This window comes from Pristiophorus japonicus, chromosome 6, assembly GCF_044704955.1.
Source record: "Pristiophorus japonicus isolate sPriJap1 chromosome 6, sPriJap1.hap1, whole genome shotgun sequence".
Lineage (NCBI taxonomy): Eukaryota > Metazoa > Chordata > Chondrichthyes > Pristiophoridae > Pristiophorus > Pristiophorus japonicus.
Genome location: NC_091982.1, coordinates 95,617,320 through 95,638,723, shown reverse-complemented (window position 1 = coordinate 95,638,723; position 21,404 = coordinate 95,617,320).

Sequence of the window (21,404 nt, the reverse complement as noted above, 5' to 3'; positions counted from 1 at the left end):
AAAGTATCATAATCCGCATAGATGTTGCAGGAACCAAGATATCCATGGAAATCGACACTGGTGCATCCGTGAGTGTAGTACCGGAGTCGCTATACCTCAACAAATTGCGTGATTTCCCAATGGAGAAATCCAAGATAGAGTTGCGAGGCTACTCAGGAGAGAATATTCCTGTGATAGGTCATATCACCGTACCGGTAAAATACAAGGATCAATTTCAGAGCTTGCCTCTATTAGTAGTGGCAAGAGACAAGCCTGCCTTATTGGAAGAAATTGGTTGAGATCACTGAAGCTGGATTGGAGTGAGATTTTTCGTGTTGAAACGAGATTTGTGTTAAAGGATAATGTCATCAAGAATTATCTGAAGGTGTTCTACGAAACAGGCAGTCCGATCCAAGGCTTCAAGGCAAATATCAGGGTACAGAAGGACACTAGATCGGTTTACTGCAAGCCACGTTCCGTACCATATGCACTCAAGGAGAAAGTTGAGCAAGAACTCAAAAGACTAGAGACTGAGAACATTATTTCTAAGATAGATCGATGTAATTGGGCTAAACTCATTGTTGTAGTACCTAAGTCCGATGGTAAGGTAAGATTGTGTGGTGATTGTAAAGTAATCGTAAACCAGGTTCTAGAGGGTAATGTGCCCAATACATTGCCAAATGTAGAAGATTTGTCACAACACTGACAGGTGGTCAGATCTTCTCAAAGTTGGATGTTACGAATGCCTACTTACAGCTTGAACTAGATGAAGAGTCCAAGTCATGCTTGACTATAAATACTCATCTAGGCCTATATCCATTTAATAGGCTACCGTTTGGAGTGTCCTCCGCCCCTGCCATATTCCAAGGAGTGATGAACTAGATATTGCAAGGTATTGAAGGGGTAGTATGTTATTTGAATGACATACTAATTTCAGCACCAATTAGGCAAATTCATAATAACATATTGAATGAAGTCCTCAAATGGCTAGAGAAGCACAGAGTATGAGTGTCTGCTCATAAGTGTGAGTTATTTCAAGACTCTGTGCAGTACTTAGGATACAGAGTAGACAAAGATGGTTTACATCCAACCTAGGGGAAGCTGGATGCAATCAGCAATGTCCCCACTCCCAAGAATGTCACTGAACTTTGATCATTTTTGGGTCTTTTGAACTATTATGGGAAGTTCCTACTAAAGTTGGCTACCGTATTACATCCACTGAATGAACTGTTGAAAAAACAGGTCCACTGGAAGTGGTCAGAAGAATGCGATACATCATTCAAGGAGTGTAAAAGCAAATTGGTAGAGAGCATCATGTAAGTTCACTATGACATATCTAAGGAGATTAAGCTAGCATGTGATGCCTCTCCGTATGGAGTTGAGGCTGTGATCTCTCATATATTACGTCGTGAGGAGGAGAGACCAATTGCTGTTGCTTCACGCACTCTCAGTGCCAGTGAGCGTAATTATGCGCAAATTGAAAGGGAAGCTTTGGCATTAATTTTTGGGGTCAAGACGTTCCACAAATACTTGTATGGTCATAAGTTTACTATCGTTGTGAACCATAAGCCCCTGACAGCAATCCTCCATCCAAAGTTCCCAGTTCCAACATTAGCGGCAGCCCGAATGCAGAGATGGGCTTTGATTTTGTCAGCATATACATATGATATTGAATACAGACAATCAGCTGATCACAGTAATGCTGATGCTATGTCTAGATTGCCTTCCCCATCACAAGTTACATCTAATAGGGAAGAAGTGTTCTATTTTTCATACAATGATGAACTGACAGTCACAGCTGAAGAGATTGGTAGAGCAACCAAACATGACCCAGTTATGTCAAAGGTGTATGATTATATTGCAAATGAATGGCCAAACCAGGTAACAGACAAAGATATTCATCCATTCTTCATTCGTAGGAATGAATTATCAGTCGATAAAGATTGTATCATGTTGGGTGCAAGAGTGGTTATACCAAATAAATTCAGGTCCAAATTATTAGGAGATTTCCATGACCAGTACCTGGGAATGTGCTTGACCAAGACTTTTGCACGCAGTTACTTATGGTGGCCAGGTCTTGCTAAAGATGTAAATTACATCGTCAGTCAGTGTACGACATGTCAATTGGTAGGCAAGAAACCACCATCAGTACCATTACAGGTGTGGAAATGGCCTCCCAGGGTGTGGCAAAGGCTACATATCGATTTTGCTGAGCTAGAAGGTCAACAATTGTTCATTGTGATTGATAGCCATTTGAAATGGGTTGAGGTGTTTCCAATGTGGAAAATAATAACAAGGAAAACATTGGACATTTTACGAAGATTATTTTCTTCATTTGGCCTCCCAGAAGAAATTGTTTTGATAATGGACCACAATTTCGTTCAGAAGAATTTGCACAGTTCACAAGCAAAAATGGTGCGAAACATATCAAATGGTGCAGCAGAGTGCACTGTACAAATTGTAAAATGTGCCCTCATCAAACAGATGTTGGATCCAAATCCAAAGAAATTATAGTTGTCATTGGACCACAAATTGGCTAATTTTCTAATTACGTTTCATAATACTCCTCACACAACTACTGGTAGAACACCAGCAGAGTTGTTTCTCAAACGACAGCCACGAACCAAGTTCTCGTTGTTAAAACCAAACTTGGCACAATCCATAGAAGAGAAATAATTAAAACAGAAAGAGAATCATGATAGAGGTAGAGCAAAAGAGAGAAGTGTGAAATTAAATCAGAAGGTGAGAGTGAAGAACCATCACCATAAATGGTTAAAGTGGTTACCAGGAAGAGTGATGAACATATTTGGTCAAGATGTTTAATCATGGACAGATTAGGTTTGTTCACATTGATCATATTTTACCTACAGACATGAAAGTAGTTGAAGGTGGGAATGATTCGATTATTTCTGACTCATCGGATGGTTTTGATACAAGTGGAGTGGCAGTGGCATGTCCTACATCTAATGTGCTGGAAACAAGTCCAGGAGAAAGTCAGAATTTAAATCTGAGTCCGAGTCAGGCAGACAAACAGTCTGAAGTTAGAGAGAGTTCAAATGGAAATCAAGGGCATCCCTTGGAGGAAAACTTTCCTCAGGATCAGCCTTGAATGAGTTTAAATTCGACACCGTGTTTGGAAGGTTCTGTCCGAGAGTGAAGGTATCCTCTTCAAAACAGAAAACAAGTGGTTAAGCTTGATTTGTAAATATGGCAAAATAAATCCGTATCTTTTGTTATGTATAACCATACAAGTTATGTATGATGATTATTTTGTTATAATTACTTCTTCATTAAGGAGGGAGAAGTGTAATATATATAAAGTTCCACCTGTGGACTCCTGTGGTACTGCAGCCAGTGCTGTTTATAATAAAGAAGGGAACAGGTCACCTGACTGAGTTCCGGAGTGTTCTGCCATCTTACAGCTGTGTGTGTGTTTGTGAGTTGTACTGAAGATATAACAATATCTCAAAAGTGTACCTTCCACATTTATGTAGATTGCAGATTTCTGCCCTTTCCACCAGTTTGGGTAGCCAAATTTTTGATGGCAAGTTAATCATTACATAGAAGGGTTTAAATATATATAAAAATTGACAACTAAGAGTGAAAGACTGTGGAAGTTTTGTTCCTCAGAAGATAAGTTTGTGGAATAAGTTCAACAAACACATTTTAAAATCAAGAGAAAGCTTCCCTTGATTTCAACGTTACTGATACGCAACAATCAGAGGAAATCTTCCTTTTAAGTTGCTCTACATTTACTCAATTTAATTTGGATTCTGGGAAACTAGCCTCCATGAGCTGTGTCCTGGCAGTTACACTAATAAATAAAGCTCCTTTACCCCAGTGACAGACTTATAAACCCACGAGAATTAAAACTGCCAAGATAGAAATTGCTTTTGATGTGTTTTTGAAGTGAGAAACAAGTTGAAGGACATGCTGAGAATACAAATAGGTGGTCGAAAGTTCAATCAAATAGAAACAGTTTGACAAAGTTCAAATTGTTTGTTTCATTTACATAAGAACAGATTGTAATTTTGATAAAAAGATCAAACTAATTTGTGTCCTCAATTTAATCAGCATCATTGTTCCTATGATTAAATCGAACTGGTTTGACTCTCGTAAAGTTTTATAGGTATGACGCAGATGTGATATTGTATGATATCTGTTTTTCTGTTATTAATTGATGTATATGTGCAGTGTTGTTGATTAAAATCTCTTCCGGGCGTCACGCTGCCGAGGTTAGGATGGTTTGATAAGTTCCCATAAATTGATATGGCCATTAAAAAAGCTAATTGAATTCTAGGTTTTATTACAAGAGGTATAGAATATAAAAATGAAGAGGTAATGATCAGGCTATATAAAACTTTAATAAGACCTCAGTTAGAATATTGTGTGCAGTATTAGGCTCCATACTATAGGAAGGATATGTGAGGTTTTTGAAAGGGTACAACACAGATTCATTAGGAAGTTGCTTGGTATGAGGAAATACCAATACAGAGAAAAACTTGGGACTCTTTTCATCAGGACAACACAGGTTATGAGGCAACATGATAGAATTTATTTTTAAATTGTGAAAGGATGGGACAGGCTAAATAAAAGCAGACTGTTTCCAATAGTTGAAGGGTCAAGCATGAGGGGCCATAGGTATCAACAGCAACAACAACAACAACTTTAATTTATATAGCATCTTTAACAGAGGTCCCAAGGCACTTCGCATAAGTATTATAAGACAAAAAATTGATATAGAGCCAAATAAGGAGAAATTAGGGCAGGCGACCAAAAGCTTGGTCAAACAGGTAGGTTTTAAGGAATGTCTTAAAGGAGGAAAGAGAGGCAGAGGCGGAGAGGTTTAGGGAATTCCAGAACTTCGGGCCTACTCAACAGAAGGCATGGCCACCAATGGTTGAGCGATTATAATTAGGGATGCTCAAGATGTATAAGATTAAATGTTAGAGATTTAGAACAAGACCAAGAGAATCTTTTTGCAGAGAGTTGTGAGGTTAGGTTCATGATTGAGGCAGCACCTATGTCAAAATTTAAAATAAGATTGGATAGTTGGATGAAGAAAAAAGGGATGAGGGGATATGGGAATAGGTTCGGCAAACATGATTAGGACTATTTGTTGGTGTGCAGGGTAAACATTGACACAGACTGTTTGGGACTAATGTCCTGTATCCATGTTGCAACTTCGATGTATTTCTATGTATCACCTCTGGGTACAACACTGTTTCATTATCTGGAGTTAGTGCTTTTTTTTTAATTTGATTTCTGAATGAATATAAGAACATAAGAATTAGGAGCAGGAGTAGGACATACTGCCCCTCGAGCCTGCTCCACCATTCAATATCATGGCCGATCTTCGACCTCAACTCTACTTTCCAGTATGATCTCCATATCCCTTAATTTCCCTAAGAGTCCAAAACTCTATCTGTCTCAGCCTGAAATATACTCAATGATTCAGCATCTACGGTCGTGACACCATTTTAAATAAAATCTTGGGAGGCCCACACAACACCAAAGCTGAGAGCGAGAGATGGCGGACTGGCAAGAGGAGGCCACGGTAAATGTAAAAATGACATTTTTCTGAGGATTCCTTACAATGCCCAACAATGAGTCCTTGGGCCTCCCCAACACTAGCCTCGAATATCCTTCCCAAATATTCGGGGCCAGTGTTGGGGAGCACCCAATTCCCCCATGCACTTCTTGGGCTCCTGATCCAATCTCTGCTCCCACCCACCAACCCTGATGTCACTCCCATCAGTTTTATAGATTGCATATTTGTATCGTGAGCCAAAGATGCGTAGAAGAATATAAACATGAGAAACCTGGAAGGAAGCAGACAAACTAAAGTATTTACATTTTGCAAGTGGAGAAATAGGTAAGCTACAGGTCCGTCATAGAGGAGGCTGTGTGGGAAAAATGTGTTAGAATTACTGGAAAATGGGAAGGATAAATTTATGTGTGCTTATTGCAGCGGGGGGGAGGGGGGGAAAGTGAGGTCAGAGGCTTCCTTCGTATGAACGCAACCAGCCTGGAAAAAATCTACGAAACTACCTGTGGTCCCGGAGAAACGTAGGATTCCGGTGTGAGGCCTTTATTCGCTGCGCAGCATACAGGGATCTGTGTTCCACATGCGGACGTCTATGTTGCAATCATGTGGGTCGGACCACCAATCACTAGGTAGTATTCTCATTGATAATAATGGGAACTCCGTTGTACGAGTTCCCATTACTATCAATGAGTATAACCCCTAAAACACCGAAACACAACACAATAAATTAAAAAAACTCACATATTTAAAATTAATTTAAATTAAATGTAATTAAATGTTTTAGAAAAAAAAATATTTTTTGGAATTTTTTTTAATGTGTTCTAATAGGGTTAAAAATAAACTTCCCTTAACGGACAGGGTTTTTAACAGAAAAATGAATGATTAAATTACATTTTTCTATGTTTTAAAAGTTTTACGCTGGAAAAAGTAAGCTATGTGCCTGCTTTTATCAGACGTAAAAGTTTGAAGGACATTTTTTGGGTATGAGTTGAATTTCTCCCCTGTGGATATCCTTCTGCTGGGGATGCGGAGGATTTGTCTGAGAAATTTTGACAGATCAGAAAAGCCGGTTTTCGGCGCATGCGCATTGCACCCTGAGAACCGGCTTTTGTGAGGCTTCGCTGGGTCCCTGCGCACTTTATACAGACCCGGCGAGGCTGCAATTTTTAGCCCATTATGTTATAGATAATGTCCTGGAATTTGCGGTCAGCAGTGAAGGAAAGGTGTTCACCGTTGGCCCCGAAGTAAGCTTCACAAAAAGGTCGTGCGATCGCTGGCGAGAATTTAAGGTTTTCCGATGCGTAATTGAAATCAACAGAAGTTAATGGGGATTCCCAAGGAAGAGCTGTTGTGATGTCAAGCAGCTGTCTAAGCAGCCAATCAAAATGCAGAATTCTCACAGAAAATGAACGAGGAAGTGGGTAAGCTCCTAGAGAGAGCAAAACAAAGATTGGGCCTCTCAAATGGAGATAAGGCAAATTTGAAATAAAGATGAATAAATTTTAAAATCAAATACATTTTAAATTAAAATGGATAAATTTGACACTATGCAACATTAAAATTAGTTTTTCGGGACGATAACAGCCCTCGCTTCTTCTGGGCCCCAGATTCACGCCTCTCCTGGGCCCCGGTCACTTCCCTCTACGGACTCTTGCCGCTCCTTCGCCCCTCCGACTGTGCCTGCCCGCACTGCAATCAGTGACCTGGCTTTGCAGCCGTCGCCCTCCTGCAGTGGTATGCTGCCGCATGCTGCTCCCTCCAATGGCCCCGTCCTGCTAATGGTCTTGCAGGCTGGGTCCGCGCCGATTTCTGGGCCGTAATTTTCACAGGTATATAGAGGGGTGAGGAACCAACAAAATGCTGAAATGACGTTGAAAACATTTTCTTAGGGATGTGATTGGTTCCTCTTTTCATTGATGGAATTATTTCTGAGACATGGTGAAATTTGTCTTTAAGTCAGTGTTAATTGGTTGCTTTTTTTGTGAAGCTGAGATTTGAGTCCATTAGCATGTCAGATATATTAAATAGGTACCATATAAATTTTCAATTATATAGATTTTTTTTAGTTGTAATACATGTAAAATTTTAGCCACTCCCACTAATTTTATTAATTAATAGGTCCAAAGCAATGATAATACTTTATGAAGAAGTACAAGATTCAGCCTTACCTTATATTTATATATCAATCATAATAAACATGCAGGTCCCTGCTCCCTGGTTATTTACATCAGGTAAGTCTGCTGGATGGAACCTTGAGGTTGATCTCCAGTCTCCTAAATGCAAACTGAACCCTTACACGAGGATGCTCTCACTTTATATACCTTGCAGTGATCCATGAATGCCACCTGACTATTTTCTCTGCTGGTTTTAGCAAAACAGCTGGAACTTCTCTAATCTGTTATTTACAGGGACACATTCCTTAGTACCGAGCAGCATTCAGTTGTTTTTCTTCAGTAATCCCTTCATTATCACGAAACAAGCTTGCCTATTGTTAATTATGTTACTTCTTATCATCATCATAGGCAGTCCCTCGGAATCGAGGAAGACTTGCTTCCACTCTAAAAATAAGTTCTTAGGTGACCGAACAGTCCAATACGAGAACCACAGTCCCTGTCACAGGTGGGACAGACAGTCGTTGAGGGAAAGGGTAGGTGGGACTATAGAGCCATAGATTCACAATCATAGGTATAAACATTGCACATTAGAATCTAATCTAGTCTGTAACTCACTCTGGGTTAAGTTTAAACTGTGGTTAAAGACAGATAATATTCTTCAGCAACAAAAACTTACATTTATATAGCACCTTTAAGGTAATAAAATGTCCTAAGATGCTTCACAGAAGCAATATCAGACAAAAATTTGAAATCGACTCACATAAAGCAATATTAAGAAAGATGCCCAAAAGCTTGGTCAAAGGAGGTAGGTTTTAATGAGTGACTTAAAGGAGGAGAGAGAGGTAGCGAGGCAGAGAGGTTTAGGGAGGGAATTCTAGAACTTCGGGCCTCAGCAACTGAGGGCACGGCCACCAGTGGTGGAGCGATTAAAATCGGGGATGCTCAAGAGGCCAGAATTGGAGGAGCGCAGAGATCTTGGAGGTTGTAGGGCTGGAGGAGGTTACTGTCATGTATCTCACACTACTGAGCAAAACTGTTGATGAAAACGATCTTAAAGACAAGGCTCTCATTAATCCTCCCAGACATGCACGAAATCGTTGAGGCAAAGCGCCGTAAGCTAACTGAGTACCATGACCAAAATTCAAGGGGGAGGTGGAATGAGATAGGGGACAAAGTGTTTGTGCTAAACTATGGCAGGGGTCCCAAATGGCTTGCAAGGACAGTAACAGGCAAGGAAGGAAACAGGCTACTGGTGGTACAAATTGACAATGGCCAAACCTGCCGGAGGCATGTAGACCAAGTCAAAAGTAGATTCACCAACAACACTGCAGAACCAGAGGCAGACTACAACGTGGAACTCACACCACACCTGGTGGACAGACAGAGGGAACAACCCGAGGAAAGGGCAGTCTCAACAGACAGCCCAGGCGAGACACCAACAATCATACTGAACGAAACAGACAGCCCAGGCGAGATACCAGCAATCACTCCGAAAATAAAACAGGCACCAAGGCAAACAACTGAACCACAACTAAGACGCTCCACGCGAGAGCATAGACCACCTGAGAGACTGAACCTATAAAGACAATAAGACCTTGGGGGAGGGTGATGTCATGTATCTCACATACTGTACATAACTGTATCTTACCATGCTATACATGACTGTAACTAGATATGACCTGTAACCACAAGCATACCTTACCACCAGGGGTGCACTTGCAGGAGACACTGGATACCTGTTCCACACAGGTATATAAAGACAGGTCTCAGGCAAGTGTGGCATTCAAGAGCTGTATAATAAAGGTACAGGTCCTGAGTGACCTTGACTTCAGCATGTGCCTCGTGTGAGTCTGTACTGCAGGGACAGGACATTACAGTTGCAGAGATAGGGAAGGGCGAGACTGTGGAGAGATTTGAACAAAATGGGAGAATTTTAAAATCGAGGCTTTACTGGACCAGGAGCCAATGTGTGTCAACGAGAAGGGGAGTGATGGGTGACCGTGATTTGGTGAGAGTTAGAATGTGGGCATCAGAGTTTTGGATTTGCTCAAGTTCACGTAGGGTGCAAGGTGGGAGGCAAGCAAGGAAAGTGTTGGAATAGTTGAGCCTAGAGGTAACAAAGGCAAGGATGAGGGTTTCAGCAGCAGATGGGCTGAGGCAGGGGCAGCGATGGGAGATGTTGCGGAGGTGGAAGTATGTGGTCTTCATGATGGAGAGGATATGGGGTCGGAAGCTCCGCTCGGGGTTAAATAGGCTGCCAAGGATAAGCCTCAGACAGTGGCCAAGGAGAGGGATGACTCAATGGCTACAGAACGGAGTTGGTGGTGTGATCCGAAGACAGTGGCCAAGATTTTGCTTACCGGGGTGGGTCTGGTGCAGGCGATGTTGCTGGGTGGGTCATGCCCCGCTGCTGGCTCCATCTCGCTGTCTAAAATGAATTTACATTGATAGGGCTTGTTAATCCTGCCCAGTGCGTTTCTCTGTCCAATTAGAGGAAGTGGGTCTGGTGATGTCATTCATTTAGTCGATTTCCTTAAAGGGACCATGACCAACTTTCTTTTGACAGTTGTGCTGTCTGTGTTCTACAGCATTGAGGTGCTGCAAACACTGACAAGCACGGCACAGAGATGCACGACTCTCCCATCACTCTCTCCATATGCTTATGAAGGGAGGCACAGCATGGAGGGAGGTTCTTTTCCCTTCCCATGGATGAAGAGACCTCCCCAGGAGACCAACGCAGCCTGGTTGCACATTGCACAGGAGGACGGAAGCAGGAATGTTGTCAGGAGGACCAGACTGCAGTGGCACAAACCTTTAAATGATCTCAGTGGATCACAAAATATTACTGCAAAGCCACACTCAACTTCATCCTGCTGTGCCATTCATCACATCCCCATCACTCTGCCTTCTCTACCCTACTCCCGCATGTTCTTACTCACGCCAACTTATCTTGGACCTCCACCCATCCCTCTCTATCTACTTTATCACTTCCCCATCTCACTAGCCACCCCTCACACTCACCCTCATCCCACTGCAATCATACCAACTAACAACACACAAGGGTAGGCACTTGGGTGTTTTATCCAATGTTTATGCTGTCAAACATTGAAATCTTTATTTGCAACACTTTCCGTTCTTGGACAGATTTGTGTGCACCCTTGGCTTAATGAGTTGCAGTGAATGGTGAGACATAATGCAACACCACCCCTCCCCCGCTCCTCACCCCCCACCCCTCACAGTGGTGATGAGTGTGAAAGGAATGGCTTGGTGATTGTAGAGATGCTTCATGGTATTGGTGTGGGGTGGTGCCATGCTGGCGCATCATGTGGCAGCCAGGGTGTACAGCGTCAAGTGAAGTAAATCTGGCCATGATGAGGCCATCCCTGGCATCCCGGGCAGCAATGGGTGCTGATACCCTGTGACCTGTGTAGCATCAGGTGATTGCAGAGAAGGTTGGTGTTGTTGGTGCTGCTGGTGCCTGGTGCTGCTGGTGTTGGGGCTGATCGTGGTCCGATTCTGAGGACCAAGGTGAGACAGTATAAACAGTACCGATGCTGCTGGAATAGATCGCAGGTGAAGTACAGAAGCAATCTGTCAATGGTGAAAGAGGTAATGAGACTGGATGAAGACTTGTGGAAAGACTTGTAGCATGCTGAATCTGATGTGAAAATGCATTGAGGAACAGCTTGTGGCTGAGGAAAGTGATCTTTGTCAGGTGGAAGCTTTTACTGTATAATTGAAGCTGTCAAGTAATCAGCTGCAGCAATGGCCATGGAACTCTCATCTGAGGTTGACAGACATGGTCCCCGAACAGCGTGGTTCCCATGGCCATGAAATTAAAGTTAAAGGGCTAGACTTTCCGCTTCACATTGCCCATCTAAGGCCCATCTATCGCCCAAAATGGATCTCTATCGCCCATTTTGAGGGAAAAATGGAAACTAGGCCAAAAATATCACCGGAAAAATAGGCCCTCAAGTTTCGGCTGACTTCGTCGAACTGATCGCCGAGCTGATCGCCCAAACAAGGCCCATCCCAACTTTTGGCACATTGCCGGCACAAGGCTGGGCTGATGGAAGGCCGAAAACATCGCTGAGAAATTGTTGCTTTTCCCGGGCTTTACAGAAGGGAATGGGTACTACGGGCGTCATTTTGAAGATCGGAGGAAGGGTGGAGACAGCCCAAAAATCATGCTTAGATTGTTGTGAGTGATTTATGGGTCCTGTATTGATAGATCTACTCAGATTTTTAATTATATTTAATTTTACTAATAGTAGCCTAGTGATTAGGCATTTTTTAGTGTAAAGTTCATTTATACCTATTGAAAATAATTATTTATATTGAAGTGGGCCTACTGTTAGACTGGGGCTGGTATAGAGAGAGTAGTTTAATAGATTCACATTCTTTAGTGAAAAGTTCATTTATAGCAATTGAAAATAATTATTAATAGTGATGGGGCCTATAATTTCTGCGCCATTACTTGTAACTGCTCACACACTGGTTCCTGAAAGGATCAATCGAAGAGGTGGCAGGGAAATGCGGATGGTAAAGGTTACTGCAGCCCTAGCCTTCTACGCATCAGGATCTTTTCAGGCTTCAGCTGGTGACAACAGTCATATCTCTCAGCACGGCACACGCTGCTACATTCGGCAGGTGACTGAAGCCCTTTATGCTCGCAGGATGGACTTTATAAGCTTCCCTATGACCAGGGAGGCACAGAACGGGAGGGCTTCGGGTTTCTCGAGAATAGTAGACGTCCCCAAGGTGCAGGGAGCAATAGACTGCACGCACATTGCCCTGAAAGCCCCTTTAAAGAACGCGGAGGTGTTTCGTAACAGAAAGGGATTCCACTCCCTAAATGTGCAGCTTGTTGTCGACCACAAGCAAATAATCATGACAGTAAATGCTACAATTTCCTGGCAGCATCCATGATGTGCACATCCTATGTGAGAGTGCTATCCCTGACCTGTTTGTCAATCAGCCAGAAGGTCATGGTTGGATGCTGGGGGATAAGGGATATGGTCTTGCTCGTTGGCTGATGACCCCACTGCGTAATCCCATCACTGAAGTGGAGAAACGTTACAATGAAAGCCACATAGCGACATGCAATGTCATCGAAAAGACAATTGGATTCCTAAAGCATGCCTGGACCATTCTGGTGGCAGCCTACAGTACCATCCTGACCAGGTCGCTGAGTTTATTGTGGTGTGTTGCATGCTGCATAACCTAGCTATAAGGAGAGGACAACTAATGCCAGATGGGCTGCAGGTTCACCTCCAGAAGGAGGGGAGATGGAAGAGCCAGCCGGCGAGGATGAAGAGGAGGAAGAGGTGGAAAAAGAGGCTGGTGAGGACCGAGGGGAGGGCAATCAGCCTGGCGACCTGGCCCTGGTCCCCCCCCCCACTCCTCCTCCCCCAAGACCAGTACCCAGTGGCAGTTGCGCGGCTGATAAGCTGTTGCATCAGCAGCTCATTTATGAATGCTTTTCCTGAACCTACATTGGGGATAGTCACATTTACATTAACAGTTAAGGCTCTCCAAAAGTTGCATTTGCATTGAATTATGTTTTTGCCTTGCCTGCGCAGTCCTGGCATTTGCATTAATTCTTAACTTAATTAAACTTTTGTTATAATAATAGAATGCAAAACAAATGTAGAACAATTGTTAAATGTTATGCTTAACGTAACTATAAGAGAATGCACAGCAATTGTTAAACTCAATAAAAAAATTAATTTAACACAACAAATTTTTCTTTCTCTCCCCCCAGGTCCTTTCCCACCCAGTGTTTTTGCACCACCCACCCGTTTTGGTCCCTGCAGACCGAGCCGAGTCTGGCATGCAGCGGGCATTGACAAGACTTCCTGCCGTGGTGGTGGTGTGGGAGTGGAAGACGAAGCGTGACGATGTTCATCTTCCGAGTCAGGAGGAACTGTATCCTCTGTACTCGCTTGTGTGCTTGGGGTTGCACTTCGACCCGACACAACATCTTGGGGTGCAGCGCCGTGTCCAACCAGCAACGCATACCGAAGGGCATTGGTTGCGGCGGTCTGCTCTCTGATCACCTCCAAGGTCTGTTGTGCTAACTCAGTTTGCATGACAGTCCAGTTGGAGAAGTTCGTGGAGAACTGGTGGAACCCCTGGATTAGCTCGCCACCTATTGCGACCATCTCCCTGCACATGGAGATCAAGCACTCTGTCTGCCCTTCCGAGGTAGGCGATTGCTCACCTCGCTGACTCAGCTTCCGTGGGGTCGACGTGTGCAATATGTTGCGCATTGGTGTCGCCAGCTGCACATCGCTTGGTCCCGGTGCCTCATCACTCTCAATAGAGATGACCATAGGTTCACTCCTCCCCACCCCCCGCTCATCATCAGGCGCCTCGTACAGGAGATCCAGCTCCTCCTCATCTTCCTGTTGTTTCTCTTCATCCTCTAGGTGAGGAAATAGTTTTTCCAGTTTCTCAATTTCCTCAGGTTCCTCCTGCTCCACCGATGGAGATGTTGACAGTGCTGGTGCTGACTGCACCTGTACCAGTGTATCAGGTTTACCTAAAAAACAGAAATGATGACATTTATTAGAACATAACGGTGTACATTACCAAGAGACATTACAAATCAATAGCTTTCACTACCCCAGAAAGCTGTAGCTGCTGCAATCCCTGCTTCATATACCCTGCATCTTATGCATACATGAAATGACATGTTAGTACATCATAAGTACATTACAAGTATATTGCATTTTGCGTTATAATTACAGGACATTAGATCAGTTACATACTTAAGTTTTTAATACTGTTTTTAATATAGTTCAACAAACTACAAATTACTCATGAGACGCATGGCTGGGTTCGGCAAGACCACGGGTGGTGGCCGAACGGCTTTCACGTCCAACCAGTGCGGCCACACACTCCTCAATTGCGGTTAATGGTTGGAGCTGAGCAATGCCGCCCCCCCGTCCGCCATTGCTCAGCGTGGTTGATTGATATCTTCTTCTGCAAATGAGAAAAGAGCATGGCATGGCATGACATAAGCTAATGAACTAGGTCATATCTTGAGGTCACAACAGTTTAAAATGTTTAAAATGTTACATAGAAACATAGAAAATAGATGCAGGAGTAGGCCATTCGGCCCTTCGAGCCTGCACCGCCATTCAATAAGATCATGGCTGATCATTCACCTCAGTACCACTTTCCTGCATTCTCTCCATATCCCTTGATCCCCTTAGCTGTAAGGGCCACATCTAACTCCCTCTTGAATATATCCAATGCACTGGCATCAACAACTCTGCGGTAGGAAATTGCACCGGTTAACAACTCTCTGAGTGAAGAAGTTTCTCCTCATCTCGGTCCTAAATGGCTTACCCCTTATCCTTAGACTGTGTCCCCTGGTTCTGGACTTCCCCAACATCGGGAACATTCTTCCTGCACCTAACCTGTCCAGTCCCGTCAGAATTTTATATGTTTCTATGAGATCCACTCTCATCCTTCTAAACTCCAGTGAATAAAGGCCCAGTCGATCCAGTCTCTCCTCATATGTCAGTCCAGCCATCCTGGGAATCAGTCTGGTGAACCTTCGCTGCACTCCCTCAATAGCAAGAACGTCCTTCCTCAGATTAGGAGACCAAAACTGAACACAATATTCCAGGTGAGGCCTCACCAAGGCCCTGTACAACTGCAGTAAGACCTCTCTGCTCCTATACTCAAAGCCCTTAGCTATGAAGGCCAACATAGCATTTGCCTTCTTCACCGCCTGCTGTACCTGCATGTCAACTTTCAATTACTGATGTTACATGCTGCTGGTTCACGTAACACATTTATGAATGACAAACTTAGTAAATTCAATGAAGTAGATTCATTGTAATATTAAGAATTTGCATGCATGCATGCATCAGTAACATATTACATGTACAATTTGAAATAGAAAATGCAACTTACTGTTAACATGGTTTAAGTAATACATTCAAGAATTAGATTCAATGCAGGAGATTCATTGCTCTAATAAAAATTTGCATGCATCAATAAGATATAAAATATAATCAGTAAAATATAAAATATAAAATGCAACTTACTCTTGCTGCAGCCACCAAGCTATTCCAGCATTTCCTGCACTGGTCTCCCCCTCGCTTCAAAGGATGCAGAAGACACCACGGCTGCAATCTGCGTCCAGATTTTATGGTAGACACGGGGTGGCAGTTTGCCATGCACAACCCGTGTCAATTCGGCCCACTTTGCCTGCACCTCATTGACCAGGGCCTCGTTTGCCTCGTCACTTAAGGGTTTGGCCCTTTTCCTCTCATTTTCAGTCTCCATACTAATTTTTAATTAGATTTAACTTTATGTTTTCACTAAGAATCACCACAAATTATATTTTCAATAAGAATCACTCCAAATTATGTCCACTCAAACCACTCAAACCTTCCAGCTTCTCTCCTTTCTCTCCTCTTTCTCTCTCTCTAATCCCACTCTGTACCTTCTGTGCATATGTGATGACCCCTGATCTCCCGAAACGCAGTAAAACCAGTTGGCCGAAAAAAAAATTTCACACATGAGCACAAGGCTGTTGCTAGGGAAGCTTTTTGACTTGCTCTTTCGCGGGGCAAGCGCGACTTCGCCGAAAATGAGAGGGCACATCGCCGGCCTAAGGCTGAGTGGAAAATCGCAAAAAAAAAGGGCCTTTTACCAGCGATCAGCAAGGCTGAGACGTCCCACATCGCTGGAACAAGGCGGGGCCTTGGCCACCTAGTGGAAAGTCTAGCCCAAAAAGTAAGGTAAAAAAAGCCTAAGGGTCTCATAGCTACATTATAATGAGTGTAATTGGGTCGCTCGCCGCTGTGTGTCGGGTCTGCTCAGCGCTGACAGACCCGACATTGGGAAAGGCGCATTGTGGCGGGTTAACAGCGGGTTCCCGACTTGCTGTAAAAAAATACACTTTCCCCCCGACCCACCACCGATCCCGCCCACTGGCACCCTGGAAAATTCCAGTCAATGACTTTGTTCTTCCCAATATTTAATTAATTTAAATAAATCCTCCTTTTGTCATTGTAGGTTCGAACAAGCCGACTATGAGGAATGTTTTATTGGTGTTGCCTTGCTGACCTGTCTGTAGCGAAGTGCCTGTCTGAATTTCCAACTCAGACTAACTCCACTTTCCCATAACGCATATTATATCAGGCAGTTTATGTCAATGTATATTAGCCATTTTATGTTATTATCTCTAAAAACTATCATGCATTTCAAAATATTGTAACCCTATTAATGTCATTCATGTCAAGAATAAATTAGTGATATTGCAAAAAGTACTATTTGTTCTAACACAGAAACTTGCAAGGCTTCAATATCTGTTGCAAAGCACTTTAATCTTTAGCTCAAGGCTACAGAAAGATAATTATAGTTTCATTGCAACAAAACTCTCCATCTATGATTCAGGGCTCATATTGCATAAGTCTGTGTGCAATAATTCTTTCAGAGCCAAAAATATTGCCGAAAAAAATTATTGCAATTTCACAGCAAATATGATGGTGCAATTATAAACAGATCATCTGTCGCATTATGGCCTAGTCACAAGTGTGAATTGAATAAGTGCCATGTTTATGCCACTTCAGAGCTTAGGTTAAACTTTTGCTTTAGGGCAGAACTGAGAGTTTTTTGACAGATTATATAATATATTTTCAAACTGGGTTCCTGAATTGAGAAGCTCCATGAGGAGATCCCTGGTTATTAGATTTCTGACCCTCTGCATTTGTTGGCTTACTCGAGTGTTATTCTGTTGCTTATGCTAATTTAAAACGATTCTCTAGTAATATCACTGCTTTCTTTCGCGTAGCTGACACTTTATTTTAAAAGTTTGAACTGGCACAGGCACGATGGGCAGATGGCCTCCTTCTGTGCTGTGTGATTCTATAATTCTATGAGCCCTAGGAATGTGTGAATAGTTGCTGAGGGTCTCTGTGAGTATAGTAATATTTATTGGAGGTCCGAGGAGGGCGTTGATACTTGCAGGCAATTCCTCGGAGTTCATCAGTGGAAACAGAAAACCTGAAGGATGGATATGATCACAATTACATCTAGTCCCATTTCCTGCTACCCTCGTAGTTTAAACTGATGATTATTTTTTAGCTTGAAGACACTTGTCCAGTTTGACCTTGAAGAGACCAAAGCTGCTTGACCTTCGATTTCAAAAAACAACCCCTTCACAGTGAAATAACGTGTTTTCGGGTCCGACCTGAATTTAACTATTTTCAACGTGTCCCTTATTCCGCTATCCTGTAGCAAATCAAATATCCCTGTCTGGTCTTGTACAGCCCTGACTCTTATTAATTCGAATACCTTCATTAAATTCCCCTTTAGTGTTCTCCAGAAATGGTCACTGGGAATGTGTCAGTACTTACAGAGGTCCATGGGAGTGTGTTCATATTTGCAGGGGTTTCTTCCATGCAGGAAAGTTTGTAAATCATTGGGTTAGATGATGGTCACTTGTACAATAAGGATGATTAGCACTTGCATTGTGCTAGATCTCAACATTACTAAGGATTATAACTTTGACGTTTGAGAAATTATTATATTCTTAGTGAAAGCCAATGTTTTCGTATAAAGCCTTGTATTTGCAAATGAGCATGCTTTCAACATTTAGTTAACCCTTTACTATAAAGAGATTTTTCCCAGCTGGTGACATTTTATAACATGACATAGCTCAGAAATTCCTGGGGGAGGCATTTTGGGGACATATCTTGGACAGGGTGGAAATCCCACCTATGCACAGTTGTGGTGCTGACCAAGGTCCATATTCTGGACCGTGGAGCCTATAGGTACTGGGGGTGGGCTCATAAATGATTTATGGTGCCAATGGACCACCTGTCTTAGGTAGGGGGGGGGGGATTTTGCTATGATACTTAGCCACAGAATAAGTGTGCTGTGACCCCATCCCAAATCGTGGGGAGGTGGTGATTTTCATAGTTAGAGCATTGGCCCATTTCTGTAGAGGCTAAATAGAGATGGCTGCCCTGATACAATGGCAGTTCTTGGAGCAGTACACTGCAGTTTCAACAGAATGACTCTGAGGCCCAGGAAGGATTGAAGAAATTAGGCCAAGTGATTGTTTTGAGTGCTTCTGAGGGAGTAAAGAGGTATCCTTCTAAACTATCCAGTTGGGGCAGAGTACCTTTATGGGGCCTTCCTAAGACTCAGTATAGGATCTATCAGCTATTGCATTGGGCACAATCTCTGGGGTTGCCAGAGAATACCTCAGATACGTACACAAAGCTGGCTGTGGGGACAGTGAGGACTGGTAGAAGACTCGTCCATCTCCCTCCATTGGAATGTGAGGTGGATCGTAAATGGGATGGAGCCCAGTGGACCTGGGTTCCGCTCAAAAAAATTGGCACACAATGTCTGAGTTGTACTCTCTCCAACCCTAGGAAATGTGGCTTCTGTATGTTCAAGACTGAATTGTGTTATCCTGTGCTTCAAAGAATGGCTCTAACAATAAATATACAAATACACTGCATTTGTTCTCCATAAACTTGTACAATAAAACAGGTTAAATGTTCCTCAATATTAGCAATTTAATGAATACATTATTGGTTTTACACTTTTTTAATGCTCTGACTTTATCAGGAGAGAAGAGGGAGAGAGATAATTTTGCTTTTCTTCATCACTCCCATTTCCCAAGACGTAGCATTACATAAGCTATAAAACACAGAAACAGGCCATTCGGTCCAACCAGTCCATGCTGGTGCTTATGCTCCACTCGAGCCTCCTCCCGCCTTTCCTCATCTAACCCTATCAGCATACCCCTCTATTCCCTTCTACCTCATATGCTTATCTAACCGCCACTAAATGCATTCATACTATTTGCTTCAACTACTCCCTGTGGCAGCGAGTTCCACATTCTCACTATTCTCTGGGTAAAGAAGTTTCTTCTGAATTCTCCATTTGATTTCTTGGTGACTATCTTATATTGATGGTTTCGAGTTACGCTCTTCCCCTACATTCTAAGGAAGGCCCCATAAAGGTACACTGCCCCAAGTGGGTAGTTTAGAAGGATACAACTTTACTCCATCAGAAACACTCAAAAAAATTACTTGGACTCATTTCTTCAGCTCTTCCTGGACCTCAGAGTCCCCCTGTTGAGAGTGGAAACACTCTATCTACTCTCAAAACCTTTCATAATTTTAAAGATCTCTATTAGGACACCCCTCAGCCTTCTTTTTTCAAAAGAAAAGAGACCCATCCTGTTCATCTTTTCCTGATAGGTGTACCCTCACATTTCTTGTATCATCCTTGTAAATCTTCTCTGTACCTTCTCCAGTGCTTCTATATCCTTTTATAATATGGTGACCAGAATTGCACAAAGTACTCCAAATGTGGTCTAACCAAGGTTCGATACAAGTTTAGCATAACTTCACTACTATTAAATTCTATCCTTCCAGAAATAAATTCTAGTGCTTGGTTTGCTTTTCTATGGCCTTGCTAACGTGTGTCGATACTTTTAGTGATTTGTGTATTTGTACTCCTAGATCCCTTCGCTCCTTTACCTTATTTATATTCTTATTATCCAACTAATACATGACATACATGATCCTTGTGGAACACGACTTCCCACCTTCTGTCATTCTGAATAGGTACCTTTTACCCCTATTCACTGCTTTCTGTCTTGAAGTCAGTTAGCTATCTATTTTGCTACTTGTCCCCTGACTCGGCATTCTCTGACCTTATTCACTAGTCTATTATGTGGTACCTTATTGAAGGCCTTTTGAAAATCTAGATAAATAACATCTACTGCATTACCCTTGTCTAATTTCTCTGTTACCTCTTCAAAAAATTCAATGAAGTTGGTCAAGCAAGACTTTCCCTTTTGAAATCCATGCTGACTACTCATTATTATATTTTTGGTTTCTGCATGTGTTCAATCATTGGAACAAAGTCATTAAATTAGGAATTAAATCTTGAATGTTAGGAACATTAGAGTGTGTAAGTAGCAGCAAAATGTATAATTGCATAATGTTGGGACTCCAGACTAAATGCAATTAAGAGAACATTATTGAAATGAATGAAGGACGAACTTCACCATCCAATTTTGCAATACAAAGTGTTTACTTTACACAAAGTGATGGGTACTTATCCACCAGATCAACACAGACTGGTTAGGACTGGTGTAAAGAAATGTATGAAGAATATCATGTGACAGGCTTATTGTTTTGAAAGTAAGTGGCCTATGCATATAAATGGGTTAAATTTAAGAATTTCATTTACATGCAATACAGTGGGGAAAATGAATGAAATGCAAATGATTTGATTAAGTGGGAGGCCAAATATCCCTTTTCATAAACCTGATTAATCATTTTAAGTGTTGACTATGTTTTTTATTGCACAATTCTGTTAGTATCACTGATGATTAGGTCAGTTAGCTTGAAGTAATTTATAGCAATAAAATATTATTGTTTGAAGGAGGACCAAGAAATTGATAAAGAAAGGGAAAGTAGAATATGAGAGTGAACTAGGGAGAGACATAAAAACAGATTGTAAAAGCTTCCAAAGGTATGTAAAAAGGAATAGATTAGCGAAAGTAAATGTGGGTCCATTACAGGCTGAGACAAGAGAAATTATAATAGGGAATAAGGAAATAGCAGTGAAATTAAACAAATACTTTGTGTCTGTCTTCACGGAAGAAGACGCAAAATTTCTCCCAGAAATAGTGGAGAACCAAGGGAATGTGAAACTGAAAGAAATTAGTATTAGTAAAAAAATAGTGCTGGAGAAATTAATGGGAC